This window comes from Ixodes scapularis, unplaced genomic scaffold, assembly GCF_016920785.2.
Source record: "Ixodes scapularis isolate PalLabHiFi unplaced genomic scaffold, ASM1692078v2 PGA_scaffold1__304_contigs__length_218370807, whole genome shotgun sequence".
Lineage (NCBI taxonomy): Eukaryota > Metazoa > Arthropoda > Arachnida > Ixodida > Ixodidae > Ixodes > Ixodes scapularis.
In genome coordinates, this window is record NW_024609846.1 from 73,318,890 (window position 1) to 73,335,748 (window position 16,859).

At 44.6% G+C, this 16,859-nt stretch overlaps 2 non-coding genes across 2 annotated transcripts; both read left to right on the forward strand.

The window, feature by feature from the left end:
* The first annotated feature begins 205 nt into the window (after positions 1 to 205).
* Trnap-ugg lies at positions 206 to 277 on the forward strand. Its single transcript has one exon. It is a non-coding gene; the product is annotated as a tRNA-Pro (tRNA).
* A 14,131-nt stretch (positions 278 to 14,408) lies between these two features.
* Positions 14,409 to 14,480, forward strand: Trnap-ugg. The gene has a single exon. It is a non-coding gene; the product is annotated as a tRNA-Pro (tRNA).
* The last annotated feature ends 2,379 nt before the right edge of the window (positions 14,481 to 16,859 follow it).

A 16,859-nucleotide genomic window follows, 5' to 3' on the forward strand; every position in this document is an offset into this window, starting at 1 on the left:
CATAAAATATCATTTACCTGGAACAAGAAGTCGAGCATCGTTGAACGCCCGTAAAGCGGACCCGAAACTACTCCGGCAAGGTGAGCAAGGTCAAAAGAGATAGCGACGGTACTCCTCCAGTTTCCGCTGACACAGATCAGAAACGAGTTCAAAGATGGGCATCGCTCGACGTAATAGTCGGTAAGAGTGCAAAAACGACCAGCTGGGCTCGTTGGTCTAGGGGTATGATTCTCGCTTTGGGTGCGAGAGGTCCCGGGTTCAAATCCCGGACGGGCCCGAATTTGTTTTTGCCACTTTAATGTAGACAACTCTTTTTGCAGTACCTGAGTTGAGATTTGTGACTTATCAGGCTATCACGAGTTTAGGGGACAGGTGTTCCGGTTTGGTAGTTTCGGATGCTGTTGACATTGTTTCACTCGTCTTTTCTTATATTTTATATTATTACCGTTGATTCTGTGGAGCAAAAACTTGTTTATTTACTTGTCTTATTTCCGTAGCCTGGAAATATTATGCTATAACTTATTTGTTTTCTTATTTTTTTATTTTTAGGTCCTTGTCTTATTTCCGTCTCCTGAAAATATTATGCCAGCATCGGGCGCATGCCATAACATACGCCCGATGAGTACCTGGCGTCGATTGTGCTCATCGCGAAGCAACAACCGGGGTCACTTCATAATCTATACGCCCGACGACGCCGGGAGAGGCGCGTGTATCGGTACCGCGTTAGATCTTTAGGGTACCCATACCATTCCCGGGATTTTTCCCTGTCGACTTACTACGCACGCAATTCCGCATATGCGACTTGGAGGTGACGCAGCGGTGGCTGCAAAATTGCTTCGATGGGAACGCGAGCCACGGGTATTCACTTCTTGCGCACCCACCATCAACATGCGGCACGTGTCCGTGGACGTGTCAACAGCTGCTACAAACGGCATATATGGGACGAGTGGACAAGGCACGACTTCACTTATATCACCCCCTTCGTGCTTCTTGTGCCACCCACACGTAGTTCTATGGAAATTTAAGCGGTAGAGTACAGATATGCACTGACCAATCTTTGCTTGTGACGATTATTTTATTGTTGCTGCCGGAAAGCAGCGTTTTTTGTTGTTGTTGTTGTTCGTTTGTTTTTTATTTTTTTATCGATTTACCTTTGTATAGCGTGACGGGAAGCTGCACGCCGAAACACTGCCCGTATGCCCGGTGCGAGCAACCAGCATATCTAGAGTCACTCGTATCTTTCGAATAACATGAGGTGGCTTATTACGTTGACGCGTGTTGCTTTGGGTTTTGTTCTTCGCAGTTTTATTCAGTTCCTAGAGAGTTTTAGGGAACTGTTTTTACGCATTTCATACGGTGCGAGGGTCCCTCTGGTACCAACTGCGTATATGTGATTCTTCTGCTGTACCACATACGCAGTTCGTACGGGAGGGCCCACCGTGCCATGTCGAATGTGCAAAAGTGGTTCTCCAAATCTCTAATAAGGGCGCCGAAGAACAAGTCACGTATCAAAGAACCTGAACATAAAATCCATACTGAGTGAGTCTTAAGTCGTCAATCATTATGGCTACAGTCGCTGTCGTTCTGGTTAGCGTGGTCAACATAAGTGCATTGGATTTGGTGGGTCTCTAAAAGGCTGGTATGTTTGCAATCCTGCGGTGCATTATAATTCACAAAACCACGAAATCCCTGGGCATATTTAAAAACGCCCATGGTGTTGGTGCTGTCTTCTAAAGGTTAATATGGTGCGTGATTTTCATTTACTTAGCAATCATCGATTTTGAGGTTAATCGATGATGACATTGCCAAGCGTCTCGCGTAGTGCCCGGTACAATGATATTACTCTGACAAAGACAAAGATCACTACGTATAGCAGAGGGTCGTCTGCGATCTAGGTGGTTCTTTGGTTTTCAGTTGAAATTACCTTAATGTTTACTAATCAGCATTCTAACTTTGCATGTACAGCATGGCTAATGTACAAGTAACAACAAGTTTTAAAGGGTGTTTTTCTTTCCCGAGGGGGAAAATAATAAAAAAGAAATATCGAGATAAAGAAATTATTTCTGCGAAACCGAAATAACGTTATCGACCATGGTTGACGTCATATTGCGATCAATAAATAAAATTAGCAATGTGAATACCTAGAATTATCGAGTTCACTTTCGAAATAATATTTCCAACTGTCATTACAATTAAGGATCCTCGCGTATTTTCAAACTATGTCATAGCACTATTCTCCGGCAATTTAAAGCTATGATCTCATGAGACACCGAAGTTATATGAAACAAAATGGCAAAATGTTAATTATGATAGTGTAGGAATCAAAGTCTTGGCACTACATATTTATGTACATTATTTACAAGGATAAACGGGTCGGTGATGTTCACTGCTTGCCGGAACGGTCGAGCGCGCGGCTTGAGAGCCCGTTGATCTCTCGTGTCCCGAGCTCCTTCCTTCTCCCTTTCTTCTTTTTCATCTGTGGGCGGTCAATGTATGCCAATGCCCACAAATACTCACCTTCCCCTCCCTTCGCTGCGCCGCAACAGAAGAAGATAGACATTTATTTGTGCTAGTCCCATATGTGAGTAGGTGCTAAACACCACGAAACTTGTGGAGGTCGTTTTCGTTTGCGCTGTATCACGCTCGTGGCGCGAGCGAGGGCAGGCGCAGACGTTTTGGCTCCTAAGTGTCTGGAGCCATATCGGTTGACTTGAAATGGCGCGCAGGGCTCGTGGCGGTTGAAGTTGTAGGGCAGTATATTAGTTCGCATCGAATGACTTCGGGGGAATTGACTTGAAGGGAGGCAGCAGGGGTCAGTGGTTGGGCGAGCGGTGAGGATATGAGGATGGGCAGCGTCGTTTGCATTAGGAAGAAATTCTAGGTGAGCTGGCTTCAGACGGTCAACAGAAACGGTTTCTTGCCGTCCATTGTAGTCGATGGTAAAAGTTTTAGCTGCCCTGGAAAGTACTTTGTGAGGCCCAGAGTACGGTGGTTGCAGGGACCTCTTGGTTCCGTCTCTTCGCAGAAATATGTGACTGCAGTTGTCGAGGTCGTTCGAGACGTAAACTGCAGTTCGATCTTGTGTGCGCGGGAGCGTGGGCCGGAGGTTTTTCATTATCGTTCGAAGCTGGTTTGTGTATGTCATGGGATCGGGAGCTGGTTCTTGTAAGGCGGATGCAAAAAATTCGCCCGGTAGGCGAAGAGTTGAACCATATACCAGGTCGGCTGGGCTGTAGCCAAGGTCCTTCTTCAAAGCTGCTCGTAATCCGAGAAGTACGATGGGCAAGCTTGTATGCCATCTGTTTGGTTCATGTTGCGCCATTAGGGCCGCTTTAAGTGAACGATGGAAGCGTTCGACGAGGCCGTTTGCCATGGGGTGGTAAGCTGTTGTTCGAATGCGGCTTGTTCCTAAAAGTGAGAGTAGTTGGTGGAAAAGTGCAGATTCAAACTGACGTCCCCGGTCGGTTGTGATAGTGGATGGGACGCCGAATCGGGAAATCCAGCCCTGGATGAAGGTGCGAGCCACGGTGTCCGCTCGGATGTCTTGGATTGGAAGTGCCTCCGGCCAACGGGTAAACCTGTCGACGCAGGTAAGGAGGTAGCGGAACCCCTCACATGGTGGGAGGGGTCCCACAATGTCGATGTGGACGTGGTCGAAACGTTCTGTGGTAGTTGGGAATGACTGAAGTGGCGCGTAAGTATGACGCTGGACCTTCGACTTCTGGCATTCGATGCAGGTTCTGGTCCAGCCGCGTACGTCTGTGTTGATTCCGGGCCAGAGAAATCGCTCAGTTATAATTTTTTGTGTAGCCCGAATGCCAGGGTGGGAAAGGCCGTGCATGGAGTCAAAGACTTGTCTGCGGAAATCGGTGGGTATGAAGGGTCGTGGTGTGCCTGTTGACAGGTCGCAGACTATTTTCTTGGTAGACGTAGGTAAGATAATCTCATCGAATATTGAGTCGACCAGGGAATTGACGCATCTGTTGAAGCTCCTTGTCCCGTTGTTGCGCTGAGCTAATGACATCAAAATCGACAGCGGGCGGAAAGCTCAGTCCGCCAGAAAACGAAGCACACCGGGACAACGCGTCGGCTACAGTATTATCGACGCCTTTCACGTGACGGATGTTGGTTGTAAACTCGGCGATGTAAGCCAAGTGCCTTGTTTCGCGAGGTGAATATGTGTCCCTGCCACCTTGCAAGGCGTATGTGAGAGGTTTGTGGTCCGTAAGTACATAGAACTGCGTGCCTTGTAGAAAATTTCGAAAATGCCTTATAGCAGTGTAGATCGCCAGCAGCTCGCGCCCGAAGGTGCTGTAGCGTTGTTCCGCTGATGTGAGCGTTCTCGAAAAGAAAGCAATAGGCTTCCAGATTCCCTCTATCAACTGCTGTAGAACGGCACCTACTGCAACTTCAGAGGCGTCGACCATAATGTTCGTTTTTTGTGTCGTGTTGAGGATGTGAAAGAAGTGTAGCGTTTGCCAGTTCACCCTTAATTCGGCTGAAAGTCTGCTCTGCAGTCGAAGTCCATTCTAAGGGGGTTGACGGGGGCTTGCTCCCTTTTAGGAGTGTGGTCAGCGGTGACAGGACTGCGGCGCACTGGGGAACAAATCTTCTATAAAATTTGACAAGCCCAAGGAATTCCCGGAGTTGGCGAATGGTTTTAGGTATTGGGAAATTGTTGATAGCTTCCACCTTTTGTGTGAGAGGTCGTATGCCATGTTGGTTAACTTCGTGGCCCAGAAATTCGAGTGTTGTTGCTGCCAGCTTGCATTTTCCTCGGTTAATATTGACTCCATATTCGGCGAGGCGCTGGAACAGCTGCCGCAGGTGTTGGACGTGTTGGGTCTCACCCTGGCTGAAAACTAGTAGATCGTCGACGTATGCGAAGCAGAAAGGCAAGCCTCGAAGGACGGTGTCAATGAACCGCTGAAAGGTTTGAACTGCGTTTCTGAGTCCGAACGGCATCCGGAGAAACTCGAAAAGGCCGAAAGGTGTTGTAACGGCCGTCTTGGGAACGTCTGCCGGCTCCACAGGTATCTGATGGTAGGCCTTGACGAGATCTATTTTCGAAAATATAGTGGAGCCGCGAAGAGAGAGCGAAAAGTCGTGAATATGTGGTATTGGATATCTGTCCGGAAGAGTGGCGTTGTTAAGGGCGCGATAGTCTCCGCAAGGGCGCCAGTCTCCAGGTTCTTTCTTAGGCACCATATGGAGGGGCGAGGCCCATGGACTCGAGGATGGACGGATGATGCCCAATTCAAGCATATGCTCGAATTCGGCCCTGGCAATCTTGAGACGTTCTGGAGCCAGCCTTCGTGGTCGAGAATAGGTGGGAGCACCCGTGGTAACAATATGATGCGTCACATCGTGTGGTACCGGTTTCGAAAAATTATTAGGACACGTCAGACTCTTGTATTCATTAAGAAGTCTATCGTAAGGTGTCGGAGAGTGATGAGGAATGGACGGGGGAGGAAGAGGCGACGTCATTCTTACTCTCTGTACAGTCAAACGAGTGGTGTCGTCTATCAGGCGAAGACGAAGCATGTCTACAAGGAGGTGGTAATGACGGAGGAAATCAGCTCCAAGTATGGGGTAGGAAACCGCAGCGATGAGGAATACCCAGCGAAACGTTCTGCGGAGCCCTATGTCGAGGGTGAGGGAACGTTCTCCATAAGTTGCAATTGGTGTCTTGTTGGCAGCCTGCAATGTACACGGCTGTCTCTTACTCGGATGGATGCTTGGCGGTACGGGAAGGATGCTCACCTCGGCGCCCGTATCAACGAGAAAGCGTAGCTTGGAGTTTTGGTCGGTTACGAAAAAGAGGCGGGTGGGATGGCGAGCGCTCCGACTGGCCGCCTCTAGCGGGGCGCTGGGCAGTTTTCCGACGCCCTGCATGGCGCGCGACATTTTTGGGCCTTGCTGCCAAATTTCCAGTGGTACCAGCAGATTCCTGGCGGAGGGGAACCAGCTCGTGATGGTGGATTTGAAGATCGTCGTCTTGAGGGGGATCTTGACTCATGTCGTGATCTGGACTCAGCCCCTGTTACGAGTGCGTTCACTTGCAACGCCAGGCGGTTGATCTGCTGCCGCATGTCCTCCATAACAGTAGATTGTGGAACGTCATGTGTTGAAGCGTCGGTTGCTGATTTGTGGCAATTTCTGGATAATCTTCATTGGTTTCATGTTTAAAACGGGAGACAAGGGCAATGCAGCTTGACGGTGGTCCAGGCCTCTCCAACCGCACAGAATTCTATAACACAAAGAAATACACTAAAAGAGGAACAAAAATCCTCAGGGCACCTGAAAGCGACGTTTTGCTCCACAGCGGGAACGAGTAACGAGGCGCCGCGAGCCTGTACTGGTCACGTGACCGTAAAATAGACACATTTTGCTCTCTCATTCCGCAGGCAGTTTTAGGTGCACCCTTTCTCTTAGTTTTTAGTATGGCCGACACAGCACAACTTTGCTATCGAATATCGCAAAGCAGCATTTAGTTGTCTTAATGTTAAGATCTGGCGTAGTACACTTCTGACGAGGAAAAACAAATTTATAATTAGCGTGTTGCAGCTGAAGCGAATATTTTTAAACCTAATTAGTGAATTTTAGGAGATCAGTTAGCTAAATAATGATCACTTTACCCTATCTACGTTACGTTCGCCCCTTATAGTCTCAATTGCTAACCTCATGCTTCAAACGCTAAGCTCACCTCAGAGTTGCAAAAAATTTGAGCAAACAATAATTAGTAAGGCACCGCATAAAACTGCCAGTAAAAGATTATGCCCGTTGTGGTGTGTTATTTCTTGGATCAATTTCATTGAGTACTCCCAGACCTTCTCCTGCGCGCGGTTTGCACAAAACTTGGTAGATATTGTACAAAAAATCCCCTGGCCTCCTTGTAAGCCCAACTCTCCCCCCCCCCCCCCCCCGCCCCCGCAGATGCACTAAATCTCCAATAGCTGAATAGTTGGTAAACGACGTGTCTAATCTAAACAACCCTCTTGCATTTTATGGAATGTCTGTAGGCAGCAAAGTTAAACACTGACCTCGATATGGGAATTTCTCTATGGTTCAGTGCTTCGAGAGTTTCCTTTGTTGTCACCCATCACCCATAGTGCTCGACCCTGCAGTTACCATCTGAACTTCCCTTTGTGTCAAGGTTTCAAGTAAATATTTTAGTAGAACGTAAACTTTTATTATTTTTCACATATGGTATGAGTTATTGACCACCATGAAACACATCGGCTTTCTAATCTGAACAATCAAGGCCAGGGAGGGAGTATTACTTTCGATGACCGTTTTATTCGGGATTCTCCGTAGAGCAATGTAACAAACGCGACTAATTTAGACGACATGATTTACCATTGGCAGCATTTTTTATGCTTTATTTTTTTTTTTTTTTGTACTGGTTTTTTTTTTTTCTAAATCGTGTTGTGAAGTTTATCTCGACCTGTCGGAGGTGAACATAAGTGCCTCTTAGGGTTTATGCAACAAAAAAGGTCAAATAATAAAAAAACATTTAGATATTATTGTGAAAGACATGGTGGGGAATAAAAGTTTACTCAAGTTCACACTCAATTATAAATCCGACGCACGCAAATATCACACGGCAAGGCCTAGCGTTCTAATCCCTCGCATGTGGTATTCATTGGCAATTACTCCAATTTTATGCTTTTCTCGTGTTATGTGATGCTTCAGCGTGTAATGTAATGAACAATATCATTCGAATTGTCTTTATTTTTTTGAGAAACCCGGTGAGCACAAAATCGGACGTGATTGTGATTACGCCTGCGTTATAATTTGTTCTGCTTGGTCACGGGTTCTTTGTGTGATTTCGCATGCGCTGCACACACGGCACACGATTGTGTTCTCCGGTTTATTCAGAATAATCAAAACAAATCTAAAGTCAATCAGGAGGGGAGTGTGTCACGAATGTGCTTTGATAATAATTTCTTAAACGGCTCTTGCTTGTATTTTTTTTTTCGTGCATTTAGTTTGCGCGGAACCTTCTATTGGTAACTGATATAATCATTAAAGGCAGCGGTTTAGCGTGTCGTTTACGCTCCATGAATATTGAGAGCTGTCTGAAGTTGTGACATAACACACTCGCTGCACTATCCCGTGGTACGTTATAAGGCACCCCGTGACGAATCTACATCGGAGGCTACGCTTCGTGTTTCGGGAGATGCAGCTGCGCATGCCGATTATCGTCTTCCTACTAAGTATGCTGGACTAAGTACCGCTAGCTGCGGATATTCGCGTGCTACCCGCAGCTGACCGTCGGCGGCAAATCATACTTAGTCCATATGCTTGCGCTCTCTTACATCTATTCCTTTGGCGCAGGTCAAAGACGTCGGACTGAGGCGCGCATGGGCCTGGGGTTCGATCACCGCTAAGCCCCTTGGTGAATCTTGCTGCTTGCAATTATAATTGTCCGTAGTTAGGATTCTGTCTAAATTATTACGACCAAGTATGCTTTCTAATTGCTTTGGATTCTTATGCAATATCTGCTGTGGACTTAAATGACTTTTGGTACCTTGGCCTGCGTGTAACGCTTTTTCTTGACGCTTGATCCTTAAATTTGTCACATGACGTCCAGCACCTAAACACGTTAAAAATAATCTCCTATAAAAATTACAAGACTAAAAATTGGCTCAGCCATTCCTTGAATGGGGTTGAACTAAGCTAGCCAAAGTGATTTACTTTAGCCCTTTGCGATTTTTTAGAGTAACTCCTGACAATATAAGAAAGATATAGTTCGGAATCCGTTATGGGAAAGTAAATGTTGCGACATTTGTCATTCTGAAGCCCAACAATACCGCCGCGGTGAAACCAGCATTCTTGAGCCTACAACTGAGAGTCCAAACAATCTTCAGCTTATTTGACGATTACTCCAGTAAGATAACATCGTGAAGATGAAAATATTAACACCCAGTGTTTTTCAAGCTAATGGAAAATCAACGCAACAGATAAGAATAAATAAAACATTTCTTTTTTAAGAAAATTATTCTTAATTATCTTCAAAGGTCAGGTTTTTATAAATTTTAAAACAAAAAAATCAATATTTCTAGCTGGTGGTCTAGAGAATAAAACAAATTACGTTAAAGAAATATATATTCCCTGAAATTTTCAACCTTATGACATTTATGTACAAAAAAAAAACAAAAACACAGTGGTCTTCTTAAAAAAATTACCTAAAGACGTCTACATTTGAGCATTAAGGAGCAGATATATTAGTTTTCCTTAAAAATTACTAAGGTGAATATCACATATTAAAATACCTTATGTTCACAGCTACACGCAAATGTTTATTTCATATATTTTAAAGGTACATTTTACCAGAGCAATATGTATCGTATATAAGCAATATTCTTCGCAATTCTATGAGAAAAACAACATAAAGACAAAGGTGTGTTTCTTTCTTTTAATTATTGCCTGAATAATAGTCCATGCTATGCGAGAAAGTGAGCAGAATCGTTGGAGTCGACAAATTATAAAAAGTGGCCATATTAAAGATTCAATTAACGTTATGACGTATTCCACAGCGTGGATCTTCAGATTTTTTTCACACAAATGTGTTCGGATGTGCATCGAGTTTTACGTGAAGGACAGAAAGATGGCGCGAGAGACTTAGCTTAGGTGTACACGTCCTGTTTCTACTTTAATGCCATCTGAAATCGCGCCACCACCAAGTACCATCGTTCTATTTTTTCGACGAGGTCGGACCAACGAATCTTTACAGGAAGGTTCTCCTAGACCTAGAGCCATCGCCAGCAGGCCTCTTCAGTACTCAACATCCAACGCGCTACAGATTACGACGTCTTCAAACTGCAGTTTTTATGATATCGGGAATTGTGCTATACTCCGTTTCACCTTCAATCCGAGCGCAGCGGACGCTAGGAGCCATCCCAGCCAATCCATCATTGAGAAAGTGTCACGTGACCTTGAGCTCCCTGTGTCGCTACCCCCCCCCCCCCCCCCCCCCCCCCCGTCAGGTCACGCGATTTCCTCCTGGCGCTGGGTCGGCTGGGTAGCTCGTGGCGTCCACTGCGCTCGGACTGAAAGTGGAACGAAGTATATCACATAGTGATTGCACAAATTTAATATACCCATCTCAAATGTTTGTTTTAAGTAAAATAAAACTGACTTAATAATGTTAAACCCTTACCACTAATTTTAATAGTACCCAATGTTTTTGATATTCGGATCAGAACAGGTCCAGAAGCTTTAGGCATAGGGTCGCTGGTGGTGAAAGTGCCTTTATTATATATAATATTATGTCAAACTTCTCGTACTGTGCTTGTCTCGCCGGGCCAGGGAGGAGGGGTGGGCGGTTAAGTTGAGGGAGGGTAAGAAGAGGAGGGACTGCGGGGTGGGTTGAAAAAGATTTTTATCGCCCACCTGAACAACTAGGTACTCATTTGTTGTTACTGCGTAGTTATTGACGTTTCTTTTAATTTTATAGATGCTCTTCTTGGTTTAGAACGTAAATCCCCTTGAAGAAAAGCACTGATGCCGTGTTCGCACCAACAGTGTCCGACACTGTACATAAATGCATGCACGAAGCCATTTTAGCACCCCTTTTAGTGCTATCAACTGGAAGAAAAACGCAGGAACCAATATATTATTCTGCGGTGACTGATAAATGTTCCAAACTACCTAGTAGGTACAACATATTCCACGTATCCGCTCTTATCTTCAAGAGCATGGAGAAATGCACTCACCTTATTACATAGAAATGCATTGCCGAAAGTACATTCCAGTCTGCTTGCCGTTTGCTTCCATTTTAAACCAAACACTAGCACTAATTAAACCTCTAGCGTACATTATAATTAATTCATGGTAAGATTAGTTCACTCCCAGGCTTGGCTGCCCAGGTCTTTTGTTAGGCGTACCGTAGGTGGCGCCATGAACGTGCTAACGTATACATATATTGTTAGCATGACGTTTTCGGTAGATGAAATGTCAGATGAGCACGCGAAGATAGAACACAGGATTTATGAAAGCCAGGCTAACACATAGGGCTTGTCGTGAGATGGTTGTGCGCTCCATTGCCATGTCATCGACATCACCTCCCTAACAGTACTCTTCTCGGGGAAAATGGCCGACCCGCCCTGTGATTATATGAACAATGAAGCAAACAAACAAAAACACACACACACACACAATTACTCTTACACACACATACACCGACAGATACACAAAAAAACACACACACACAAGCAAACTCAGAAGAACAAATGACAGCTGCCGACAGCGAGGGTAGCGATGAAGATGCTGGCTTGGAATGGACCCCCATCAAAAAGCATGTGCCGATTTAAAAAAAAAAAGTAATCCACTGCACAGTGGTGGAACAATATTTCACAACGCGGAATGTTCAAGTAGCGCGAGCGCGTATTTTGGACTTGTTTTCCTGCAGCACGAGGGCTCGTGAACCGGGACGCATTCGAACCCAAGAACCTCGCACATCTGTTCGCCATTGTGCGGGGATTCCAGAAATGCCAACAGACGGCACATTTTCGAAATGAGTCTATTTCGGCCTCCTCCGGAGCGTCACAGGCCTCAGCACCAGCCACAGCATCACGATGGGACGGTCCGGGCTGGGGGATTCACATCCAGAGGCGTCAGAACGTCGGGAGCTGGTGAAAGGGGCGGCGGATCGTCAGTATGCATCGTCCGTTTCGGCTCGTCATAGCATCTGAGCAGCGGCTAAGCGACGGAGCCCTGGGGCTTGTGTTGATCTGTTGCTGCGCATGACTCCCTCAACGAGGCGGACGAGCTGGATGATGGCGCCGACTATGTTAGATGCAGGTGAGGATGACCCCGCACCTCCACCATACAGTTAGGGTGATGCTGTCGGCAGCAGAAAGGACAGGACAGGACGCAATGCTCGAACAAAGGATTTACGAAGGCCGGGCCAGCACGTGGGGCCGTGCGTGAGACGGTTATGGGCGCAACTGCCCCGTCGTCGTCGTCGTCTCCTTCTAAGCAATATACATTTTATTTTATTTTTTTTAAGATTTACAGATTTATTGAAACAAAGCCCTGAAAGTTACACTTATGTGGTTTGGGCAGATGGGTTATATCGCCTGAGGGACATAGTATAGTGGGCTAATCGTAAAAATGACTCGTCTAATTAATTAAAATATGTTAATAAACTTTTTAAATAAGAAAAATGGACATATGGTTCCATTTAGAGACTTGCTGAGCATCATCGAAAACCACTAAATCAGTAATTTTCAGAAAAACTGAGCGCTTGAGAAGGGTAGTAGTGCACTAAAGGTACCACTCGTGGAGCATGCACAAGGCTAGCGGCTGCGGAACGCGTATGATTAGATTATCCTCGCGTTTCCGCCACTGTTATCTTTGCACCCGCTGCACGAGCGATAAATATGGTGCGCCCCCGACTTTCCCCCGTGTTTCGAGTCTATTTAGTGGTTTTCAGTGACGCTCTAAGTTTCTAATTGTAACCATATGTCTGATTTCACTAATTAAAAGTTAATTACCCAATTTTATTAATTAGCCGAATTATTGCTAAGATTATCCACCCACATAATGTCTGCGTGGCCATATAACTCACCTGCACAAACCGCATAAGAGTAACTTTCACGGCTTTTTCTAAACAAATATGTAAATCTTTAAAAACAAATACTCTGTATATAACAACAGCGACAGGCACTTCAGTTATGCTTGTGCATAACTCAGATAGTGTGATATTCGTATCAAGAAAAGAAGCGCACTCTATTAAAAAAAACATTTAGATGACTTTTCTAGCGTGGACAAACATATATAATGCGTTCTTTTGCGTTTTTTGCAATGACTAATGTGCGTTTTTTTTTTTTCTTCGAGTATGGATCTTTACTGTTTGACACATCGGTTGTCGTTTGATCTGTTGCCGAGAATAAATGTTGAAACTCTCTTGTAATAAATGTTGAAACTCTCTTGTGCATATATCACAATACACATAGTATAGGGGTTTATCAGTAAGTTTTGTCGCTGCGACCAAGATATCGGCTAGCGATTAACTGGGTGTTACAAATTCCTCTTCTAGCACATATCTTCACGATTTTTAGGGGGTCGGTGGCCTAGTGTGTTAACGCATCGCAGCTCAAAGCGTGTGGAGCAAAAGCTCGCGCTCCAGAACCCAGGGATACTGGGTTCAACCGAACACCTTTCCCGTTTCTGTCTGGACAAGCCTTGTACCGGCGTGCAGTCCTGTTTCGCTATCGCGCTGCACGTTAATGACCCCGGGCTAGTGGTTGTACTGCACTGACTAAAGTTATCATCTACAGCTGAGAAACAAATCACCCGTTGAGGCAGACTAACCCCAGGCTGCCTAAACGTACAGAGAGAAAAATTTAATAATTATTCGCAGTTTTGAAATGCATGAAAAGGACGAAACTATGCAGTACGTCTTGTTGTTCCTAGCTCTTGACAAGCAAGCTGCACTCGCCACGTGGGAGCCAGAAAAATTTCTTACATATACTTTGTATTGTATGACATCTTCATCTTCTTGCACCAGGTCAAAGTGCTCCCTTAGGTACGGACTGCGCTTATGTGCATTACATATACATGATGACATTTCCTCACATTTCACTTTGCTTCTACAAATAGTCCCACGCGGCTTCTCGACCCAATGGAAATTTTTGGCCCGGTTCTAGACAAAGGCGGGTTTCTGTAGTCCGGTTATCATAGTTTTTTTGTGCGAGCCGTATATATCCACCAAACATTAACCATAGGTACTCAAAGTTAAGTAAAAAAAGATTCAAGTAAGACAAACAATCATTTTAAATCTGAAAAATATGGCAGAGTGAAAAGAGTTTTAAAAACATCATACCATCTCCAACCTTCAATTTTCCAGCAGTATGAAAAATAAGGCAATAACAAAGTTTTATTGCACACATTAATCTACGCGATCATAGTGAAAGTTTTCAAATCTACCACGTCAGGAGCAGTATCTTTGGGTTTAAGATATAGGGGACAAAATCAGGAAGCTGGACGAAATTAATAAATGACCAGAGGACTTTCAGTGTTCAAATTTTTTTTATAAAGAACATATTACTCGTAATGAACCATAATCAACTGGAGGACTAGTAGGTTATCATTGATACCAAGAAAACTCTTTTTTCTATTTTTTCATTCCACATTTTGCAAATGCTAAACATCGAGGAAACAAACAGAAGAAATAATCATATACAAAACATCGAAAAGCCATATACGAGGAACAAGAAGCCAAGCAATGTTGAACGACCGTAAAGCGGACGTCAGTGAAACTAATCCGGCGGGGTGAGCAAGGTCACTTGAGATAGCGACGTGCTCCTTCATTTTTTCGCCGACACCGACCAGAAACCAGTTCAAAGATAGGCTTCGCTCGACGTTGTGCATGGTAAGTGCCCTAAGTCGAATAGCTGGGCTCGTTGGTCTAGGGGTATGATTCTCGCTTTGGGTGCGAGAGGTCCCGGGTTCAAATCCCGGACGGGCCCACTTTTTTTGTCATTTCAATATACACAATTATTTCATTATCCAGTACCTGAATCGAAAATTGTCACTTACCAGGCAATCACAAGTTTGGGAGACAGGTAGTCAGCTCGGTGGCTTCGGCAGCTGTTGACATTGTTTCATTCGTCTTTTCTTATATTTTCTATTTTTATTGTTGATTTTGTAAAGCAAGAACTTGTTTCGTTGTTTTTCTTTTATTTCAATTTAGCAGAGTTTGGCGAACCTGATTGCTTTCGAACTTGTTTATCCTCTGCCTCGGTACCACGAGCACCACGGCGCCGTGCGCTCTCTGTCTCCAGACTCGCACCAAGTACGACGGTTTCGGGCATTTCAGAAGTTGTAGCCGCTGCTGTGAAAGGAAAGACTGCCGTATGTACTAAGCTTGTGTCGAAGCATGAGAGCTACGCTTCTTTCAGTGTATCTGTTGATATTAACGATTTTGAAATACTCAACCGCGCAGAAATTCGGCCAACTGGATGCCTTTTTCGACCTAGTTTCGGAAAGTGAAGAAATATGCCGGATGATTCTGAGATCGCCGGTGATAACTAACAAAATGGAATGCACGGTTTATTACCAAAACGTACGTGGTATCAGAACGAAGTTTTCTGAGCTTATGTGTGGAATTGTAGGAAGTTCTTTTACAGTGTTATGCCTTACAGAGACGTGGCTAGAGGAAGGTATTCCTAGCACCGATTGTTTCCCCCCGTGTTATTCCGTGTTTCGCCGATATCGAGATTACGCAAACACGGGGCAAAAATATGGTGGCGGTGTACTTACAGCCGTGAATACTTCTTTGCGAGCAGGGAGAACGCAAGATCTAGAGTCCTACTCAGAATGCGTTTCGGTAGGGCTTGCATCGAACGATGGCGTCAATTTCTAAATTGGAAACTACTATTTTGAACCCCAGTTTAGGTCTGATCATTTTGTGGCAGAGCTGAGAGCTCTAGAGCAAAATTTAGATGAGTCAAAGTTTCGCGTTCACATTTATGGAGAGTTTAATATTCCGGGGATAAACTGGGTGACGGATGTCACAACGGATGGTAATGATCGCGAATCGAAGGAGTCAAGCCTAATAAATTTTACTTATATAAATGGGTTTGAACAGTGCAATCAGCTACAGAACTCAGCGGTTAACATATTTGACATTGCACTAGTGTATTCGCCAATTGATGGTATCAGTCCACTTTACAATCCCATAACACGTGTCGATCATTTCCGTCCTCCTTTTGTTGTTTCATTCTTGTTTCCACCCAATCCAATCAACATTTTTTTCTTTTTTTTTATAGCCAGACTTGGTTTTTACACAGCGAAGGAACCTTTTTAGCATGTACTAATCTGCAAAGTTACAACTGGAATCCTATCTTGAAAGACACGTGTGTTGAATCAGCAACTGAGGCATTTACAAATATTGTGTCGAGCGCCATGGATAAATTTATACTCAAGCGCGCTTCACAGTCACACTAATACCCTCCGTGGTTTTCATGGGAGCTGAAATGCTGTTTACGCAGGAAATTGCACTATCACAGGACTTTAAAAAAAACGGGATTAGAGAAATATTACTTGAAGTGCAGCGAATGTCGCTCTTTTGCAAAGCTGCTGTTTAAGAGACATGAGAAACTTAACGTTTCTCAGACTGAGTCTGCTCTGAATTCAAACCCAAAAGACTTTTGGAAATTTGTACCCACTCAAAACAACAGCGTAGTAGTAGTGTTCCCCTCTTTCGGGGTAGTTCCGGCTATACATCGAACCCAAATGAAGTGGCAGACATGTTTACTCAGCATTTTATGTCCTGCTTCTCTTCTGGAACTAACACGAAGTCTGCCGTGAAATTCCCAAATACCTCTGATTTCTTTTTCGTTTATTCCAATAGATTAGCTTGTGATAACGACATGCATAGGGGCATGAAGTCGAGGTTAACTGCTGGCGTAGACGGAGTACCGAGCTTTATTATAAAAGGATGTGCTCATCTTTTAACTCCGGTGTTGCTTCATATCTTCAACCTGTCGCTACAATCGGGAAGGTTCCCGTCTGCATAGAAGCGCTCAGTGATAGCTCCGATATTTAAACCAGACGAAAACACAATTGTCAGCAACTATCGCCCTGTCTCTTTATTATCGAATTTCTCTAAAGTTTTTGAGATGACGCTGCATAATCGTCTTTACAAATACTTCCGTCAAAACATTTGTCCTGAGCAACACGGGTTCTTGAAGGGAAAGTCGGTGGAAAGAAATTTGTGCACATTCTTAGATTGTGCTGTGCCATTTGTTCATGGCCATCAACAAGTAGACGTCATCTACTTTGGCATGTCGAAGGCGTTCGACAAGGTCAATCATGACCGGCTCCTGCGCACACTAGATGACTAC